The sequence below is a fragment of the Lissotriton vulgaris genome, unplaced genomic scaffold (assembly GCF_964263255.1).
Source record: "Lissotriton vulgaris unplaced genomic scaffold, aLisVul1.2 SCAFFOLD_1464, whole genome shotgun sequence".
Taxonomy (NCBI): Eukaryota; Metazoa; Chordata; class Amphibia; order Caudata; family Salamandridae; genus Lissotriton; species Lissotriton vulgaris.
The window spans coordinates 193,269-204,072 of NW_028248507.1; the positions used below are offsets into that span (position 1 = coordinate 193,269).

Sequence of the window (10,804 nt, forward strand, 5' to 3'; positions counted from 1 at the left end):
TAGGTAATAGCCTCTCCGGCAGCAACTTAATTTGTGACTGAAGTTTTTCTCAAATTTATTTGTATAGGTTCTTAGCAATGCAGTAATAAGGTGTTAGTCTGATATTTAATGATTAAACTGATAAGTACCTTTTTGCACTGGTGTACTGGCAGTAACTGAGGGCGTTAGAGTACTATTGTGGATCATTAGTCGCAGAACATCAGTTCCTTCTACCCTTTCTATGTTTGGGGTAAGGTTAAGGTTTGTAGTTCTGAGGATGAGGATTTATTTACATTAGCTATAGCGCAACGGTGCTCCTTTAATCCATTTATATATTTAACAGTTTTACATATCACTCCTGCACAACAGATAATGTTGAGGCGATTTACATAGAATTACAGAACAGTACACAATAAAAAGGAAACAATCTGAGATGGTCATGAACACAATAAAGTGGTGAATTTTTAAGGTTTTCGCAAGAGTGAGCAGAGTGGGTCAAGGTGTTATATCCCGAGGCAGATAGTCTCAAACTTGCGTAACTGGTTAAAAACGGTTGTTGAACAAAGGTGATTTTCCAATCTTTTGGTTATTAATGTGTCAGCTTCGGAGTCTTCTTTCAGCGTCTTTTCTTTGATGGTATCCAGAAGAAACCTTTAGTTGTAACTTTCTTTTATGTAGTGTGTGCTTCCTCTCTAGAATTACATGATGCTTTAGATGAACGTTAGTTCTGTCATGCTGAGGCAATTTGTCTTTCTGATAATATTTCAGATGAGGATGCTGAAGCGGTCTTTCTACATTATTTCTGATGCTGTGTGCACAGATATGGCTTTTCTCTGGGTTAATGAAATACAAAATTAGAGACTTCACTTACAGGTATAATACTTTCCTCGCCACACTTAGATTTTTGGAAATTGTTTAAACGTAGAATGCTGGATGTCCTTCAGTTTTTCAAAATAATCCTTCTTATGGCACTGACACTCAGTTGCTTAGTGCTAAATCTTGCTTTCTTCGTCAGTAATTTCAATCACCTATAGTATTAAAATTAAATAGTTAATACATGTACATTTCCAAAAATATAATTTACAAGCCAAATCAATGCAGAATTTTGAATATGCTGAGCTGTTCTTCAGACAGAGCAGTTTGTAGAATGGTAGCATGAGAGTACTTGGATGTAGGAGTGAGGTTTTGTAGAATTTTCAACATTTTATTAAGCTCACAAAGGATACATGTACCCTATGGAGTTGCAACATAGAATCCCAAAGGCAGATATGAAAGTCATATGAACTGGCACCAAACAGATATTAAAAAAATATATACGATTAATTAATTTGTAATGCAGATTTCTGGGAAGGGAATGACTCCTCCACGGACAACAGGCGTTTTCCCCTGCCCTGAGTTACCACCTACTTGTATCTGGCTTCCTGACTTTTGAGCTCTGGCCTCTGCCTCAAGCAAATCTATTGTGTGCTGCGAGGACTATGCCTAGACCTATCTCTCAACTATGGTCCAGAGTGTGAATCAAGGGCAATGAAATTAAGGCGTACTTTCATGTGTTCATTTTATTCCACCTGATCATTAGTTGTTAGGTTTTTCTGCACCTGGATTTACTGGGTGCAGAAAACTAGGACACAATCTTTTTCCAAACAGAAAACTTAGACTGAAAAGACGCATAAGACTCTGGGTGCAGCAGAAGCAGCCAAGACTTATGCTGTTTTTTTTTCACTAACTGGGGGAAACACACTATTCTTCCCTCTGTTGGTGTTCACAGTTGTTGTCGGCCTGTGATTCGGTATTGAGTGCAGAGCGTATCGATTAGAGCTGAGGGGCCGAGCCGAGGAGGAGTTGACGAGCAAGCAGAGCAGATCCTGGGACGACTGCCAGGGTTTGTTTTGCGACCGGTTCCCGCTTCACCCGCGTCCTGTTATACGGGCGCTTTAAGTTCTACGGATCTGCGATGGAGGCAGGAACGGCCGCTGCCAGCACCGCGGTGCTAAGGCGCTGATGGTGCTGCTCGTGCGGCGGCTGCTGCAGGGCACCGAGGAGCACAGAGGAGCCTTGGCCTACCACCTGATTTATGTAAAAAATGTGTTTAATTTTTTTTTTCCACAGTCCACAGGCAAAAATTACATCATCACTTGGTCCCACACAGGGGATCAGAAAGCCTCAACAGAATTATAACAGGTGGACAAAGTGCATTGATCAATATAAATCAGCTCCTCCTCTTATTAGATAAGCCAAATGAAAGATACAGCTTCTAAGTGCCCCGGAGCTTAGAGAGAGAGATAAAAAAGGAAAAAAAGAAGATCATGCAACTTTGCTAAGCCAGCAGATAGGTCTAAAGAAAACTCAACGGCCTTCTGTAACGGTAATTTCTCCAGGTTGCTCCACCGAGTTGTTGTATGCGGAATAGCCAAAAAGCGTGGAGAAACTCATCCTAATATGGGATAAGTAATTATGAATCTAACAAGGAACAAAGAAAAAAAACTAATAAAAAACCACTTCCCGGCGTGGCTACCGGCCGAGAAAGATGGCTGCATTCTAGCAGAGCTCTGTGACTGCAGGGCACCTTCCCAGACAATCCGCACAATAATCCTGACTTCAGCAGGCACTGCTACGGCTGTATACAAAACGGGAGATCTTGCGGTGACCCGGTGAAGCAATCCACTACTCCAGACTCCTAAAACTCAAGCGGCTACGAGACAGTGCAACCGGGGCCTAACAGCACTACGGAAGCCGGGGACTAAAGTTTCACGGCGGCCCGGCATACAGATGACCCGACAAGAACTGCTCCTGGACACAGAATAAAGGCGGCGAAAACCAAAACGGAAGCGGCTGCGCGCACAGGACATCCTCGGACTACAAGGTACTGGCGACTGCTGGAGGAGCCAGCGAGGGGGCTCTGAGTGAAAACCCGACGTTACTGGGCAGGGACTGTGGACTGGGGACGCCGCAGTACGGCGGCACAAAATGGCAGCTTAATTCTGGAACCACCGGAGTCTCTGTTACCACCGCTGAGCACACCAGCCCGCTCACCTGCCTCACACGCAGCACTAGCTGCAAAATAGTGACACCAGCAGGCATTTTAAGGGGCATACCCTAGATAGCACTGTGCGAAGACACCCAGCGTTGTCTCACAAGCTTAGCAGGGGCTATAGGGAGCAGTTCCACAGCTGAAAGACAGGAGCTGGAGGTACCACAGGCCGCTGGTTCTACACAGCGGACGAGCCCAGCGCAACGCAGGCCCACACGCATTCCCGGAGTCACCAAGGAACACACTGTACAACACATCGAGGAACAGTTGGCAAACGGGGCTCTTCTCCTGTTCCCACGAATTTTTGGGTGCGTGTCCACTGCGATCAAGTACCATGACGGGCAGGGGGCCCAAGGTGCAACAGCCTCCGCGCTTGGAAAAATATGCCTATGTAAAAGAACCCCAGAATGGTCACCCGAGAGCAAAGCGCCAAGCACATCATCCCAGACGACCAACCCGCATGGTGACGCCGAACAGGTCACCCTGAACGACGTCATGGCGGCATTGCACACAATGCAAACTTCAATGGACACATTCTCCACCGATATCTCCCTGATAAGGGCGGACTTCTCCAAGTTGTCAGACCGTTTGATTGAGGTGGAAAAAGCTACATCGGGGCTAACTGACGACACGGCGGCCTTGAAACACAAAGTACAGAAACTGGAAGATGACAATCTGCTATTAAAGGCGATACTTGACGAACAGGAAGGCCACTCACGGCGCAACAACGTACGCCTGGTGGGTGTACCGGAAACAACAAACAAAGCTGCAACCGAAGGGCCTGTCAAATTATTTCTCAGTAGAACGTGCCCACCGGGTGCCAGGGGGGAAACCGAAACCAGGGGCACCACCGCGTCCAATCTTAGCGAGGATCTTCAACTTTCGCCACCGCGATGCCATCCTGCAGACAGCTCGAATGGCTCCACCAGTCAAAATTGACAATGCAGAGGTCACCTTCTATTCAGACTACACGCCAGCGGTGGCACAATGACGACGAAATTTCACGGAAGTGAAAAGGGAACTCCGTTCTAGAGAACTCAAATACTCAATGCTCTTCCCAGCGAAGCTGCGTGTTGAAGCGGAGGGAAAAACCTGGTTTTTTGAATCGTCTAAAGATGCGCAAGATTGGTTGGAAGGCTGGCGGCAGACAGGGAAACCCAGGAACCGGGATGCAAAACATAATAACCGATAATGGAAAAGACAGAAGCCCACAACAAACTGCATCACTGAAGCGACGCTATGACTTGGCTTTTTAAGGATAAAGGACCTCACAGGCTGCCACGCTTCACAACACCGCAGTAGGAGACTATGATATGGACACAGCCCGAGATTGGGCGGTGAGCGCAGGGTGATGGGTACTGTTACATTGACCTTCCTTACAATGGGTCGATTAAGGACGTGATACACAGGCAAGTTATGAAGACTCCTACAGGTAGGACCTACCGTGATGTTGGTAGCGCTGCATGGACATTGATGGGTGGGAAGGAGGCTATAACAGTCACGGTAGTCTCACCCTCACGAACACTACATTTTGTTCTGGGAAGTAAGCACTCTGCTCAGTTGGGTGTGGTGGATGGTTCTGTATCCGCCGGGCAGGGAGGCAAGGTGGGGGGTTGGGATTTTGATAGCAATAAGTTTCGGTTTGTTTTGGTCTCTAGTGAACAATGACCACTTTCTTCAGGGACTACAATTGTTTATCGGGGGCCATAATGAGCAATTGGAGATGGGGACAGTCACAGATCCGATGGGGGGGAGGGCAGGGTTTGGGATTTGGGGCCAAGGATTCTTGAAGCAACTGTTACAGTGTTTACGTTTAATATGTTATGTTATTTCAAGGAACAAGTTTACGTGTCAACTATACAATCTATGCGCACACAGGGCAGGTCATGTACAGCAGGTATCAACAGTAGTCACTGACCATAGGATATACATTTCAAGCACGACGTGACACCTCATGAGGGGCAGGAGACCAACACTCAGTTACCACTTCAGCCGGGCCCCCCCTTGTCCATAATTTCGTGGAACGTGATTGGGTTGGGTCATAAGATGAAACGAGGGCTGGTCCTACAGTACCTGAAGCGCAAGGGGCCCTCGATTGTTCTACTCCAGGAAACACATTTGACAGGAACAACATGCAAGGCACTAGATAGATGGGGCTTTAAAATGGTAGCTCACGCGGAGTTCACATCCGGCTCTAGAGGGGTGAGAATCCTGGTCCATAAGAGTTCCACATTCATGATTAAGAACACTTGGACTGATGCACAGGGACGATTTGCGGTACTAACTGGGCAGTGGGAAGGTAGGTTGTATCATGTGCTCTCCATTTATGTTCCCCCTACACTTCACCAGCAAGCATTTCAGGACCTCGGGAGGCTCCTGCTGGACCTTCCAGAGGGAGAAATGATCATGGGTTGAGACTTTAATACAGTAATGAATCCGTCCATCGACCGCCACCCGTCCAGGGAAGCAAGCCGCTCCAATCAAGCCCTGCAAGATTTCATACACGCAATGGGAGTGACTGACATTTGGCGACTTAAGCACCCAACAGCGTCAATACACATTTCTCTCCATGGCACACAGGAGCCTCTCCCGAATAGATTATATATTGACACTGGGTATTACGCCTGAGAAAGTGAAACAGGTAGAGCATCTACCGAGGGGCATATCAGATCACTCTCCAGTCCAACTCATATACACCGCCTATATCCCTGGCTGACGGAGGATCTATCCGCTTTATCCTGGGTTCCTGAAAAATGCCAAGATTGCAAGAGACCTAGTTAAATCCACTACACAATACTTTGCAGAAAATGTTCAGTCAGTTCAATCCCCCAGCACACTATGGGAGGCATATAAAACCGTTATTAGAGGGCAGGCCATCTCGACGATCACGAGACACAAACGCTCACAAAGAGAGACCATAGAAGAACTAGAGGAGGCCACCCAGCAAGCGGAGAAAGCTCACGCCGCAGACCCCACTGAGGTTACGGCACACGCTGTGGCGCTGGCAAGCCAAGAATTTAAGAATTATGCATGGGAAACAGCAAAGACCAAAAGTACAAATACCTTCCACAGAATTTACGAATTGGGAGACAAAACAGGTAAAATGCTGGCATGGATAGAAAAACGCGAAAAAGCAAGTAGATGGATAGCACAAATTTTGGAGAAGAATGGAGGCAGCACCAAGCATGAAGTAAAACAGGACCAAAGTTGTATCAAAAAATATATTTTTCTTTTTATTTTTTCATATTTTCAAAGTGCACAGGACAGCCAACGCGTTTCGCTCCCCAACAGTGGGAGCTTCGTCAGGGCTGAAAACAACGTGAAATGATACACATATATTAATGACATATACTCAAATTAAACAATTACAACAAAGAGACATACAAAATTAAAAGCATCAGATCAAGCTTCCGAGAGAAGAGATGACACAACACCTAAAAAGATCACAATAGCAATCCTATTTTCTGGAGAGCATGTTACCCAAATTTGAAATATCCATACAAAAAAGGTAGTGCAACATGGTAAATACAGTAATCACATTTGTTATGCGAAATAGTATACAACCATATATCAAGGGTTGAAAGAAAGATAAGTCAATAAAAAGAGGAAAAATCGAGCGGAGGTCAAGAAGGGGCGGGGAAAGATACTGGAATAGAAAAAAGGTAGGAAATGAAAATCCCTCTAGATGGAACTATGCAAAATAGGAAATGATCACCAATGCTAAAAAACACACAAACACGCGCCATATACTGGGCCCAGTTGTTCGAGAATATATACAATATATTTCTCACCAAAGATACTGGTTAGCCTTGATGTGACACAATGAAGTTGACAAGAAAGCTGGCCAATGAAGTGGTAGAGATGCTGAAATAACAGAGGACAAGATATATAAAATATGAAAAATTTAAATAAGCAGAATAGGTGTACTGAAATTCCTAATCTTCTCACCTAATACAAAGATTCCAATATTAGGAATAGAGATGTAAGCAAACGTCACTGGCCGTCAAGTTGATAACATCAGTTGCATGAAGGGTAGTATCTCAATTGAATCTAAAAAGATAATAAAATTAGAGAAGTGTCGTGAATATCGCGACTTGCAGATAGTATAGACCAAAACCGAAATATCAGCAACTAAGTTAGTACTGATCCTATTTTGTACATACAGTGACAGGGGGGGGGGGTTTGACGTGAGTGGTAAGATGGTGGAAGGAAAAGGACGGCGGCTTGCTGCTTCGGCATCCTGCGCAATCTGCGCCCTGCCCTCAAATACTTCGATGCCGCAACTCGCCAATTGGTGGTGCAAGCAACGGTTTTGGCGCGGTTGGATTATGCCAGCTCCCTTTTTATAGGATTAAACCAGGCCGAGTTAACTCGACTTCAAAGAGTGCAGAACGCTGCGGCCAGAGCGATCGTAGGTCTTCCTAGGTTTTGCTCGGCCGGTCCATCTTTGCGAGCCTTGCATTGGTTACCCGTTAGGCAGCGGATCCACTTTAAAGTTTTGTGCCTTTCCTTCAAAATTCTGAAGGGCCTATCACCTATCTTACTGCACCAACTTTTGCGCCCTTACATCCCGGGCCGCACTCTGCGCTCGCTAGACCAAGAATTAGCGGTAGCCCCTCGGTTCAAACTCAGTCGGGTGGGGGGCCGCTCTTTTAAGGTGCAGGCAGCCGCACTCTGGAACGCTCTCCCTTTGAAACTCCGGACCTTTGGTGACCTGCTCTCCTTCCGCAAGGCCGCTAAAACTCATTTATTTTCTGAGCTTTGTTAAATCCTTCACTCCCCAATTTCTTAATAATTATTTCTGTTCCCCAGTTGTGTTGTGTTCTCCACCTTGTCGGTGCACCGGGACGCTCCTTCGCTGGAGCAGCCGTGCGCAATACAAATAGCACTAACATAACATAACATAACATAGTAAGAGGGGGGGGACAATTGTTGATATTATATCATGTCTAGATATAATGATGGACGGACGTGAAGAGATGGCACTTAATTTGTTTGGACCCAACAATCCTAGGGTAACATCTGCCCCGGAACAACTTCAAGTCAAGTCAAGTCATAACATTTATATAGCGCACTACATACCCAGAGGGTTTCAAGGCGCTTAGGAAGGGGAGGAGGATTATTTGTCAAATATCCACGTTTTAAGCTGCTTTCTGAACGCTAGGTGATTCTGGGTGAGGCGAAGGTAAGCGGGGAGTGAGTTCCATGTTTTGGCAGCCAGGTATGAGAAGGATCTGCCTCCCATGGTGGTCTTGTTGATGCGAGGTACAGTGGCTTGGCTTGGCTGGAAGAGCGAAGTTGGCGGGAGGGGGTGTAGAAGGACAGTCGAGAGTTGAGGCAATCTGGTCCGATGTCGTAGAGTGATTTGTGTGCATGGGTAAGCAGTCGGAAAGTGATTCTCTTATTGACGGGTAGCCAGTGGAGGTCTTTAAGGTGACCAGAGATGTGTTCGTTGCGTGGGATGTCTAATATGAGCCTGGCTGAGGCGTTTTGGATTCGTTGTAGTTTCTTCTGGAGTTTAGCGGTGGTACCTGCGTAGAGGGTGTTTCCGTAGTCCAGTCGGCACGTGACTAGAGCGTGGGTGACTGTTTTCCTTGTTTCGGAGGGGATCCAGCGAAATGTTTTTCTGAGCATGCGAAGAATGTTAAAGCAGGAGGAGGATATGGCGCTGACTTGTCTGTTCATTGAGAGTGAAGAATCCAGGATGACGCCAAGGTTCCGTGCGTGGTCTGTCGGGATGGGTGCATTTCCGAGGGCTTCCGGCCACCAGGAGTCGTCCCATGCAGAGGGGGATTTACCTAAGATGAGGACTTCTGTTTTGTCTGAGTTCAGTTTCAGACGGCTTTGTTTCATCCATTCGGCGACTTCTTTCATTCCTTCGTGTAGGTTAGTTTTGGCGGTGCTGGGGTCCTTGGTGAGAGATAGGATCAGTTGAGTGTCATCCGCGTAAGAGATGATGTTGAGGTAGTGTTGGCGGGCGATGGCCGCGAGGGGGCTCATGTATACGTTGAAGAGGGTGGGACTGAGTGAGGATCCTTGTGGTACGCCGCAGATGATTTCAGAGGCCTCGGACTTGAATGGTGGGAGGCGGACTCTCTGGGTTCTTCCGGTGAGGAACGAGGTGATCCATTCCAGTGCCTTTTCTTGGATTCCGATGTTTCTGAGGCGTTGTAAAAGGGTGTTGTGGCAGACTGTGTCGAAGGCTGCAGAGAGGTCGAGGAGGATGAGGGCGACTGTGTCTCCATTGTCCAGTAGAGTTCGAATGTCGTCTGTTGCTGCGATGAGGGCGGTCTCAGTGCTGTGTTTGGCTCGGAAGCCAGATTGTGAGGGGTCGAGTGATTTGTTGGCTTCGAGGAAGGCGGCGAGCTGGTTGTTGACAGCTTTCTCGATGACTTTGGCCGGGAATGGAAGAAGCGAGATGGGGCGGTAGTTTTTGAGTTCGGTGGGGTCTGCTGTTGGTTTTTTCAGAAGGGCGGTGAGTTCAGCGTGTTTCCAGTCTTCTGGGAAGGTAGCGGAGTTGAAGGAGCAGTTGATGACGTCTCGGAGGTGCGGAGCTATGACGGAGTCTGCTTTGTTGAAGATGTGGTGAGGGCATGGGTCTGTGGGGGATCCAGAGTGGATGGAATTCATCAGGCGGATGGTGTCCTCAGTGGAGATTGGGTTCCAGGCGTTAAGGGTGTTAACGGGGGGAAGATGGTCATCTGATGGTAGGGTGGGTTGGCTTCCGGGTTGGTTGTCAAAGCTGTTGTGGATGTCTGCAATCTTGTTGTGGAAAAAAGAGGCTAGGGAATCACAGAGGGTTTGAGAGGGGGTGATGTCGTTGGAGTTGGCCGAGGGGTTGGAAAATTCCTTGACGATGTTGAAAAGTTCCTTGCTGTTGTGGGCGTTGTTGTCAAGTCGATCCTTGAATGCTGTTTTCTTGGCTTTTCGGATCAGTTGGTGGTGAGTACGGATGGCGCTTTTGAAGGCGTTCTTGTTGCTGGTGGATGGGTCTTTTTTCCAGGCCTTCTCAAGGGAGCGGCACAGTTTCTTGGACTTCTTGAGGTCATCGTTGAACCATGAGGCCTTCATGATGCCAAGTTTGTGTTGACGTTTTGTCAGTGGTGCTAAGGTGTCGGCGGTTTTGGATAACCAAAGGGTGAGGTTGGAGGCGGCTTCGTTGGCGTTAGAAGAGAGGGCTGGGGAGGTTTGAAGGAGCGATGTGGAGATCTGCTCTGTGGTGATTTTGTTCCAGTTTCTTTGTAGAGTTGGTTGGAGGTGGATGATGGGTTTCGGCTTGTTGTAGGTGAAGTGAACGCAGCTGTGGTCAGTCCAGAGGAGATCCGTAGTGTGGCTGAAGGAGACATGGTTGCTGGAGGTGAAGATGGGGTCGAGAGTGTGACCTGCAATGTGGGTGGGGGAAGTGACCAGTTGTTTAAGTCCGAGGTTGGCGAGGTTGTCCAAGAGGGTGGCGGTGTTGCGGTCGTTGATCTTTTCAAGGTGGAAGTTGAGGTCTCCCAGAAGGATGTAGTCTTTGGAGGGGAGCGCGTGTGGGGTGATGAAGTCCGTGATGTCTTCACTGAATTTTGCGCGTGGTCCTGGTGGTCTGTACAGGAGGGTGCCTCTGAGTGTGGTCTTGGGGTCGATGTGGATCTGGAAGTGAAGGTGTTCGGAGTTAGCGAGGTTGGCGTCAGAGCTGGTTGAGATGCGGATTGATTTCTTATGGACGATAGCGATTCCACCTCCTGTATGGTCGGTGCGGTCCTTGCGTGTGATCTTATAGTCATCAGGGATAGCGATGGCGATGTCAGGGGC

General features: G+C 47.5%; 1 long non-coding RNA gene across 1 annotated transcript; it reads right to left on the reverse strand.

Annotated features, from left to right (window-relative positions):
• Positions 1–579: 579 nt before the first annotated feature.
• On the reverse strand, positions 580–7,062 carry LOC147664096 (uncharacterized). Its single transcript, XR_015305193.1, has 3 exons — positions 6,959–7,062; positions 6,802–6,874; positions 580–1,007 (listed from the first exon to the last, which is right to left on the reverse strand). It is a non-coding gene; the product is annotated as an uncharacterized LOC147664096 (long non-coding RNA).
• Positions 7,063–10,804: the final 3,742 nt, after the last annotated feature.